Here is an 11,219-nt window from a genome sequence, read left to right as displayed (position 1 = left end):
TTTTTTAAGTGGAACCAGGGATTGAACTCAGGCCCTTGCGCTTGCCAGAGAAGCACTTACTCTACTGAGCCATCTCCCCGGCCCCCCGTACCTTTTTTTGGGGGGGCAGGGTCTCACTCTATACTTCAGGTTGGCTTTAAAGTCACTGTATCCAGGTTTGACCTTGAACTTACGATCCTCCTGGTTCAGCCTCCTGTAAGCAAGTGTGCACTGTAATGTCTGGCTAAATTTTTAAAAACATTTTTACTGGTCCTTGTCTGCAGTACATGACTATATTTCTCATGGAGAGTTGGCATTCTTTTGGGTTTTTGAGACAGGGTCTCCCTATATAATTCAAAGTGGGCTTAAGCTCACTGGTAGCCTAGATTGACCTTGCACTTGTGGCTAGCCTCCTGCCTCAGCTTCTTCAGTGCTGATATTATAAGTGTACATCACCAAGCCTGGCTGTGGGTTCTTTTGTCATCTTCATGTATTTCTATCTAGTCTTCTTGAACGGGGCCATAGACTGTTAGCAGTTTATTTATCTTCCCAAACAGCCAGTTGTTAAATATGTGGCATACACTACTACTTTACTGTTTTTTAATTAATTAATTTTGCAATGTTGGGGATTAAACCCCAGCTAAGCAGGTGTTCTACTGAGCTAAATCTTCAGCCCTGTTGTCTCCTTCCTTCCTTCCTTCCTTCCCTCCTTCCCTCCCTCCCTCCCTCCCTCCCTCTTTTTTTCTTTCTTATCATTATTTCCTAATGTGGTAGAGTTCTGCTTTTGTTTCTTTAACAACTCAGAGGAAAAAATTGTAGTAATATGTGCAAATGAAAATGTTTCCAGGACACTTTGAGAGGAACCATAAGCTGTATTGGAACTAATTTCTGAACAATTTAACATTTCTTTCTCTCTTTTGGGCTTCTTTTTTAGAAATTCATGTTCTTTGTATTTAAGCTTTATATTAAATAGTGTGTGCTTCACAGGAAAATAAACTAAAAATTTTAATATGCAATGAATATATAGAATAGACATCAACATTTTCAACATCAACTGTGTATTTGCTTTCATGATCTAAAAAAATCTAAAATATAACAATAGAACTAAATTCCTTGGTGCACTACAATAAAAATGGAAATAAAACTCAACCACAGAAATAATCTTTGCTTCATTTATCTCACCTAAAGGGTAATTATTTCGCACATGACAACAACATATTCTATATGCAAGTCTCCCTCTAGTTTTCATAGAGACCTTTTCCAGTATCATTCTACTTTTCCTTTTCCCTTCATTTTCTTCTTGGCATTGGGGATTGAATCCTAGGCCTTTGCATTAAACTATATCCCCATCCGATTTTCTATTTTGAGACAGTCTCTTTAGGTTGCCCAGGCTGGGCTCTAACTTCAGTTCTTTCTGCTTCATTCTCCCAGAGTGCTAGGATTACAGATGTGTGCCACTATGCCCAGCTCATTTTCTTTATTTTCAAAGAAAATCCCTGTATATTAGCAGTTATTCCCCATTTTTCCTTACCCACAACCCCTTCCCACTACTAATGTACTTTTGGTCTCTGGATTTGCCTGCTTCGTATTATTGGAGTTTTATAAGGTGTGGTCTTTTGTGTCTGGCTTGTTTCAGTTAGCAGAATGTCTTCAAGGTTTATATTGTAGCATGTAGGAGAGCTTCATTCCTTTTTATTTCCAAATGATTTCTTATTTTATGTGTATAACAAGCTTTATCCATTCATTAATTGATGGACATTAGGGTTGTTACCACCACTTAGCCCTTGTGAACATTGTTGTGTATCTATTTTTTCTATGGATGTTATTTCTCTTGGGTGAATACCTCAGAGTAAGATTGTTGGCTTATAGTGTTATAGTGTTTTCTTGCAAACTGATTTTTCAAAACAACTACACCATTTTACATTCAATATATGAGGGTTCTAATTTATCTGTATCTTCACCAACAGAATTATAGCCATACTAGTGGGTGAAGTGGTATCTCATTGTGGGTTTTTTTGGTGTGTGATGTGTATGTTTAATTGAGGGCTTGTAGAGAAGAAAGCAGTGGTTTAAAATGTTAGGTCTGTTTGTTCTGAAAAGTATAGTACATAGTCCCAGCACTCAGGAGGCTGAGGCAGGAGGATCGCTGCGAGTTCAAGGCCAGCCTGGACAACAAAGTGAGACTTTGTTTCTAAAAAAGAATATATAGTACCAAAGTTGAACCTCATTTTCAGTTACCTAAAAATCTTGCGTAATTTTTTAAATTGACATGTGTATCTGATTCTTTTTCTCATGGTACTATTGATTTTTTATTTTTAATAGGGTCTCACTTAGGAGTTGCATACTGACCTTGAACTCACCATGTAGCCCACACTGGCTTCCAGCCTGCAGCCATCCTCTTGCTTCAGCCTCCTAAGTATTGAGATTATAGGTGTGTACCACCATGCCCAGTCACCGCTGATTTCTTGTATGTGTTAGAATCATTTTGTAGTAAAAGTTAGTTTCAGACAATTGTTAACTAAGCCTTTCCATTTGGGTAAATGATTAAATTACTCTGGCACCCTGCTGCTGCATTATCAGTAGACTCCCATGTAAGAGTAGTTTGATGGCTCAGGAGTCTTTTGGGGGAGGGTGTTGTATGAAGGAGCTCGTATCCAGGAACTTACAGGAACTTAAAACTACTTCACCAGGAAAGTAATCACTAGAAGCATTGGTTGTAAAATCTGACCTTTCCTAGAGCACACTGTCTAATAAAAAAAAATAATTCAAGGCACATGTTTTCTAGTGGCCACATTGAAAAGTAAAAATAAAGTGGGCATGGTGGTGCATACCTGTAATCCCAGCACTGTTTGAGGCTGAGGGAAGAGGATCTTAAGTTTGAGCCCACCTTGGGCAACTCACCGAGCCCAGCCAACCAGGTGAGAACATAGCTTTGTGCAAAGGCTTTGATTTCTGTCCTTAGTACTGCCCCGCATCCCACCCCATGGTAATATTAATAATAATTTTTGTTTCTTGAAACAGGATCTCTTTAAACTTGATCTTCCTGTGTTAACCTTCCAAATGCTGATATTACAGGTGTGTACATTATGCCCAGCCCAGTGGTTTATTTAACTCATTATACCAAAAAATTTTAGTACAGAGCATTGAACCCAGGCTTCATGTACGCTTGGCTTGCATTTTACCCCAGAGCTACTTCCCCTTCTCTTTCCTTTCAGTTTTGAGACAAGATCTTGCCGAGTTGTCTAGGCTGGACCTATCTTGCCATCCTCCTGCCTCAGCCTTCTGAGTAGCTGGGATTTTAAACAAGTGTCATCACACTGGTCAAAGTCTTCTGATTCAGACTAGCTGCCTTTCATGGAATCAGTGGTTACTTGTCAGCTAGTATATTGAAAAGTACAGTTCTGGAAGATGTAAATGCTTGTGACCTCTTGCTGTGCTCACATGTATGATGATCTAAGTGTCTTTGGAAAAATAAATGTGTATTTTATTATTTTTACACTTCTGCTGCTTTAATTTTATATGATCCATGCCTTTAAAAAAAAAAAAAAAAAAGGAAAAGGATCTTTAGACTACTATGGAGAAGCAAGCTTTTTATAGCTCAATCAGTTGTGAGCAGAGGAGAAAGGTGATTCCCATTCAGGAAGATTCAGATTCTGTAGTTGTTAATAAATAAAAATCTCTTAAACTGTTAGCTTTATTGTTTTTGTTTTTGTGGTAGTACTGTGAATTGAACATAAGATTGTACATGCTAGGCAAGCCTTGTACCTCTGCGCTCCATTCCCTAGCCCTACAATTTGACTCTTATTTTGATTGTTCCAAATGTTCAGGGTTTGCTCTGGTCTGGTCCTTATCAGTTACTTGCTACTTATACAATACTAAGCTCTGAATCTTTGTTGGTTAGACAGAACAGTCTTTGTATTTAATAAATGACTTTATGCCTTTGGGACTCTGATATTCAAACTATGTTTAGTGCTGTAAGACTGATATGGTAAACATAAAACTTCTACACCTATTCAATAGTGTATGTGCAGCAGAAAATACAAAGGCATTATTAATACTGTAACAGTATTTAAGATATGCAGATAACAGGAATGAACACTGAGGTGCTAGAGTAAACTGATGAAACAGTTAATGAAACTTAATTGGCATTCTTTTCAGATGATTAAACTCAGTACAAAAAAGTGCTTTTCATGTATATTATATTTGTGCTGCCATGTCACAAAAATAGGCTTGACAAACCAAGTGCAGTATATGAATGCTGAGCAGCTCACAGAGCTGCAGTCAAGTACAACTATAAATAATACTGAAAAATGTTTACCATCTGACCAGTGGCTGATATTTTCAAGGCATTTAGTCTAACTTATCCTTTGCAGTATTCTAAGCTATTTACATTGGCAATCACATTCATTGTAATGCTTGTGGCAAGGGAGGCATATATCTAATTGTTTTGGCTAAGATGGGAAGTCATTCCTTCGGTTGTACATAAAAGTAACCCTATTACATAGTCTAATGGCAATCACTGACAAGCTGCTTAACTGAATGGTACGACTTCATTCATTGTGTTGGAAGCATCCAGTGGAAAATGAGAAAACAAAAACACCTAATACTAGTCCAGTGGACTGAGCTGGAAAAATGAAAGTCCCTTAAGCTCCAGATGGCAATTGACTGACGTTTTATAACTTTTCTTTAAGCAAAACTACTACATTGCCTTTCAACTTCTTTCCAAGTGTTGAATGTTCCTTAATATCATCCAAGCCTCAATACTTGCATTTAATACTTGTAAATTTTCTTTTAATAGCATCTTTAGAGCTAGCATAAGTCATCTTGCTTTGTAACAGTGCAGTTTCAGGACCCTAGGATATAAATGCTAGGTGCTCTTAAAAGTATATTGGCAGTCATTCAGAGGCAACTTTACAAAAGATGCATGGGGTCCTCTGCAGTGTCACCCACCAAGATTTGCTTTGTTTTCTCAATAGTTGTCTTTTTGTCATCACATAAGCAGAAGAGAACTGCTTTCTTTTCATTTTTGATCTCTTGTGTAGATTTCCTTACTTTCATATTAAAAACTTTGACGACTTCGTCATTCACTGTAACTTCAGATGCCATAGTGCCCATGTTGTGGTGGCTTGGCCTCGGGGGCATTGGCAGAAGAGGAGGAGTAGGCCTAGACTTATTGAACTTTTAAACTATTGTTTTGTGTTTCTTTGAATTCTATGATAAGGTGCACACATATTTAGGGTTATGAGAACTCTGCCCCTCTGCTATTCTGTAATATCCCTCATAATATTCCTTGTTCCAAATTCTGTGTCAATTTAGCCTAGTGTTTGCATGGTGATATTCCATCTTTTTACTTTTGATCTTTTTTTGTCTTCATATTTAAAGTGTTTTTTTGTTAATAGCGTATGGTTGGGTTTTGTTCAATTTGACAATCTTTGCCCTTTGTCTAGGGGGATGGGAGTTGAACTGAGGCCCTCATGCTTGCTCAGCATGTTCTCTCATCATTGAACTACACACCCTAAGCCAATCTTTTTTTTTTTTTAATTGTTTTTGGCTGGGGAGATAGCTCAGAGATCTAAGTGCCTACCTTGCAAATGCAAGGTTTCAATCCCTGGTACCATGTGCCATCCCTCCCTGGAACCCTGGGTGCTCTGTGCCGGCCCCTGGCACACACCTGTAATCCCAGCACTGGGAAGTCTGAGACAGGAGGATCACTATGAGTCCGAGCTGTGTAGTGAGACCTTGTATCAAAAACCAAAACAACAAGAAATTTTTAAAAAATTGGTTTTGTGTTCTATTTTGTTTGGTGAAAAACTTCCTTTATGTTTATTCTTTCTTAACAAATAGGGTCTGCTGCTGCTGAATTATCACAGTTTTTATTGTCTGAAATACCTTCTCATATTTGAGAACTGTTATCCTATCACACTGGGTATAGAATTTTCTTTTGTGCTGCATAGCTCCATGCAAGAAATCTACTTGCTTTCTTCTTCTTCTTCTTCTTCTTTTTTTAAATCTGTTTCTCTGAGTAATGCTTTTATCTGTGAATGCTTGGTAGATGGGCAGACCAGCCTTTAACACGAGTTTTTAATAGTTTGATTATGGTCGGCTTTAGCTTTTATACTTCTGCTTGGGACTGCTTCAGTTTCTCAGATCTATGGATTTAATTTTCATCAATTGTGTGAAATTTCAGTCATTATTTTTAAAATACATACTTACTTTGCTTTCTACCTGTCCTTGTACACTAGTTCACCTATGTTAGATGACCTGATAAAGTCTCATAGGTCACTGAGGTACGTACCAGCAGTCTTTTCCCCTAGTTTGTGTTGCTGTGTCTTCAGGTTTAGTAATTTTTCTTCTACAGTCTCATGAATTATTACCATTTAGTGTATTTTTCATTTGGGATACTTTTTAACAATCACTATTTGAGTGTTTTTGAAAAAAAAACCCTCATTTTATTTTCCGTATCACATTTGTATAAACTCTATTTCTAATATCTATTTTAATATCTTGTTCTAATTTCACTGTTTCTATATAGGCTTGTTTAGATTATTCTTCTGATTTTTTTTTTTTTGCATACTTGGACATCATGAATTTTATATTTTATATTGGTCGACACTGATTTAAGATAGTCAGATTTTATTCTTTTGACATAGGTAAGTAACATTTATTTATGGTGCTGGGGATTGAACTCAGGACCTTGTGCTTGCCAGGCAGGCACTTAGGCCACTGAACTATCTCCCCAGTTCTAGGTAAGTAATTATTAGATAAGTTTGATCTTTCTGAAAGTGTTTGTGGCAGGTCATAACTCTTCTGTTCTTGGACTTAACCCTGCTGAGGTGTGATCATTGTAGAGACTCAGTGGTTGGATTCTGGTTTCGTCTAACATATGGATCACACATTGTTCCTAACTTTTTGTGAGCTCTGGATGTGGTGCATTCTGTTAATTTGTTTTCTGATGTTGCAGGTTTCCTTTTAGGTACTAGGAAATCTGAAACTAAGGGTGAAACGGTAAGATTATTTCCACGTCAGACCAAAATTGGAAAAAACAGTTTAAAGCCAGTCACCAGACTCTTCCTAGGTTACAGATCTTAAATGTGCAGCCAGTGTCCAAATGCACTTGCTGATCCTTACAGATCAGAAGGATGTCTGGCTTTGTTCTTGTCTCTGCTTAAATACCTTCTTGGTTTCCACGGCAATGGGATTCTTTGTAATTAGTTCTGTTTTCCTCTTATGCTTACAACATCTTAACAAGGGTGGGGAAGGATTGCGGGAATGACAGCATCTTAACAAGGGTGGGGAAGGCTAAACTAGAGCTTCTTTTGCTAGAATCAAATTAATCCAATTGAGAGCAGCCACCTCCTACAAGGGAGCCCCCCTGCAGACCTGCAGAGCATTTTCCTCTCCAGTAGTACACCGTACCTCAAACTCTGTGCTGCCCTAGCTAAGCTGCCCTCCACCTTGCTGTGTTGTCTGATTTTACTGAGACACTTGGTTTTCATTTTAGTGTGGTAGCTCTACCTTCAGTTCCTTCCAGCTTTGTTTTTGTATTTATCCCTTCTCTTTTCTATTTTTAGAAAGTATTTTTTAAAAGTATTACATTTATTTTCAATTTGCAGCTGGGTATGGTGATGCAGAACTGTAATCCTAGCACTCCAGGAGGTTGAGGTAGGAGAATCTCCAAGAGTTCGAGACCCCCAGTCTACACAGAGAATGTGCAGATATATTCTCTTTTTTTTCGTATGAGAGATTGAACTTGGAACCATGCACTTGCCAGGCAGGTGCTTAGACCACTGAGCTGTATCCTCGACCTTGCAGATACTCTTTTTTTTTTTAATGTTTCAAATTTTTAACTGTTAACAAAAACAAAAGATAGGCATGTTCAGTACATGTAAACATTGTGTAATGTTTACGTCAAACATACTTATATCCTTGAACTTTTTTTATGGTGGAAACTTTAAAAATAATTCTAGCTTTTTGAAATGGACAGTATATTGTTATATAAGTCATTGTACTATGAAATAATGTCTCACCTGTGTAATACCTTGAAATACAATTTTTAAATATATGTATATATGTACTGAAGATTGGTGATGTATACTTCTTTTGAAAGTTCAATTACATTTACCAATTCATTGCCTTTTCAAAGAATTCTTAAATTTTTTTTAGAGTAAACTAGTTAAATATCTTTGATTTATATCTGTTGAAAACTAATGGCTCTTTGTCATTTTTGTTTGTTTTGTTGAGTTTTTGGAGATAGGGTTTCATTGTGCAGTTCAGGCTGGCCTTAAATTTATTTTGTTCCATCACCATTGAACTCTTGGCTATCCTCCCACCTCAGCCTCCAGTGCTGGGATTGCAGTCATGTGCCACCATGCCTGGCTCTTTTTGTCATTATTTGACAGATTTTCACTGTACAACATGCTAGTGATAAATAACCTGCTGGTCCAATAGAATCCAATTTTTAGATATACCCACCATATTTTCAGGTGCATATTTGAAATTAGTCATTTTGTCTTAATACATATATTCCCATTCTTGTTTATATTTGAGTTGTTTACATATATTTGTAGTATACTTACATGTAAATTTGTTTTTATAACTATTTCTATTTTGATCCATTATGATGAATTGCCGGTACAAAATAATGTTTTGCACTAGCAAAAATGCTAATTTAAACAGTTGAATGCCGCTGATTTTTAAATATACTAACATAGTTATTCATATTTATTCACTTAGCTCAGTAGTTCTCAGCTAGGGCAGATACTGTGGTGAAGAGGGGAATTTGAAATTTGTGAGAACATTTTTGTTGTCACAATAACATAGGTTGATAAAGGCAATTAATGGCCAGGAGCTAGGATAGCTAGATGTCTTGAATTGTGTAGAATAGTGCTGTATATCAAATATGTATTCTCATTTGGCATTTGAAGCTCCTTTAATTATCTACTTGTGTTTTGTTTTTGGGCGGAACCAAGGATTGAACTCAGACCCTTGCGCTTGCCAGGGAAATGCTTATTTCATTGAGCCATCTCCCTGGCCCCTCCTTTAATTATCTAAATTTGGAATATTTTTACATATGAACACAAACCCTCTTTTCTTTTTTTTAAGACAAGGTCTCACAGTGAGGCTGGCTTTGAACTAGCCCAAACTGGCCTAGAGCTAATGGTGATTCTCCTGCCTTAACCTCCCAAGTATTGGAATTACAGGTGTGCACCATCATACCCAGCTTCTTTCAAAGCTGTTTTTTTTTTTTTTTTTTTTTTTAATGTATGTAGTACAGGGTCTACAGGGGATCAAACCATGTTCCCTGTGGTTGCCTAAGCTTGCCTAAGCAGGTGCTTTAGTCCGCTGAACTATCTTGCCAGCCCTTACTTGATTTTTCATGCCTGTTAATATTTGTTTTATACAGTTGGGTGCACTGGTATTTGTTGTATATATACTTATGATTGTTCTCTCTTCCTTTCTTTACAAGACCTTAGTGACTTTTTTGTCTCTTTCAGTTGCTCTTGGCTTGAAATTCAATTTGTGTGCAAGTAAGAGTAGCTACCCCTGCTTTTTTTCCCCTAGGTTCTCATCACATAGAGTATTATTTTCTATCCTTTGACTTTCAGTCTGTGAGTTCTCTTTAAATTAAATGTTTTTCTGGTATGCAGCACATTGTTGGATCTTGCTTCTTGATCCATTTCTGCTGTTCTCTTATTTTTGATTGGTGAATTGCGACCATTAATATTGAGGATTATAACTGATATTTATTGACTTATCCTTGTCATGTTATTTTTCTGTTGTTGGCTTCCCTTGTTTTTCCTCTCCTGTTTGCTTGCCTTGCCTGGTGAATTCCTTTTGGGATTCATGGACTATTCTTTGTCATGGAAGTATTTTATTTCTCCATTAGTTTTCGGGTTTTTTTTGGGGGGGGCAGAACTGGGGATTGAACTCAGGCCCTTGCACTTGCCAGGGAAGTGCTTATTCCACTGAGCCATCTCTCTGGCTCCAAAGCTCCGCCTCTGGGAAAGCCTTTGTTTTGTTTGGTTTTTTGGTTTTTTTGGCGGAACCGAGGATTGAACCTCAGGTCCTTGAGCTTGCCAGGCAAGTGCTTACTCCACTGAGCTATCTCCCTGGCCCCTCTCCATTAGCTTTGAAAGATAATTTAATGGGGTATCAATCGGGGTTGAAGGTCGTTTTCCATTAAAACTTGAAATTCTTCATTCCAAGCTCTCCCTGACTTGAGGTTTTATACTAAATCAGCTATGATTCTGATGGGCTTTCCTTTATAGGTGATTTTTTGTTTTCTCTAATAACTTTTTTAAAAAATCTTTTATTTAGGTTTTTATTTGGTCTAGGGTCTCACTGCGCAGCTTGGATTCATAGTGATCCTCTCTTTCAGCTTCCCCAGTGCTGGGATTACAGGTGTGTGCCACCACACTTGGTTTGAGTGGCCATCCTGGCATACCTGGGGTTCCAGGATTGGCACAGCATGTCGTACCAGGTATCGAATCCAGGTCTTTATGCTTGCCTGGTGGGTGCTTAGATAGCTGAGCTATCTCCCCAGCCCCCTAACAGCTTCTAAGGTTGCATTTTTGTGTTGAATTTCTAGAATCTTCACTGTGATATGCTTGGTTGCAATTTTTTTCCTTATTGTGGCTAATTGTACTTCTCTATGCCTCATTTTTCTGTATGTCAGATTCTTTTCCCTACCATGGAGGTTTTCTGCCATGATGTCTGAAGTTTAAAAAGAGACAGATAGATAGATAGATAGATAGATAGATAGATAGATAGTGTTATCCTGCTTTTTCAATAACTCCAGGCAGTCTTATTATTTCCCTCATCTGGCAGCTGCTGCATTGATTTCTCATGTTCCCTTGCCCTGTTTTTTTGTTTTTTTAATCTTTTTGAATCACGGTCTCACTATGCGATTCAGGCTGGCCTTAAGCTGACTTTGTATCCCAGGCTGGTCTTCAACTTGCAGCCATCTTCTTCCTGTTTCAGGCTCCTGAGTGCTAGGATTACAGGTGTGTGCCAGCATGCCCGACTGCGCTTGCTTTTTTGTTTTTGGGGTTTTTTTTTTTTTTGGCGGAACCAGGGATTGAACTCAGGCCCTTAGGCTTGCTAGGGAAGCGAAGCGCTTATTCTACTGAGCCATCTCCCTGTTCCCCCTTGCTATTTTTTAAGAAGTCTTTCTTTTCATGATTGCAAACCACAGTCCTTTCTTGTATATCTGAGATCCCGTCCTCACATTGACTCAATCT

At 37.9% G+C, this 11,219-nt stretch overlaps 1 protein-coding gene and 1 pseudogene across 1 annotated transcript in view; one reads left to right on the top strand and one right to left on the bottom strand.

Annotated features, from left to right (window-relative positions):
- Positions 1-11,219, top strand: part of Sppl3 (signal peptide peptidase like 3) — a 149,857-nt gene that overhangs the window by 11,423 nt on the left and 127,215 nt on the right. The gene's annotated exons all lie outside the window — the stretch shown is intronic.
- On the bottom strand, positions 4,653-5,085 carry LOC105742859 (annotated as a pseudogene).

Source organism: Octodon degus, unplaced genomic scaffold (assembly GCF_000260255.1).
Source record: "Octodon degus isolate 3935 unplaced genomic scaffold, OctDeg1.0 scaffold00079, whole genome shotgun sequence".
Lineage (NCBI taxonomy): Eukaryota > Metazoa > Chordata > Mammalia > Rodentia > Octodontidae > Octodon > Octodon degus.
Note: the sequence above shows the minus strand (reverse complement) of the source record. Positions and strands in the feature narration are given on the sequence as shown.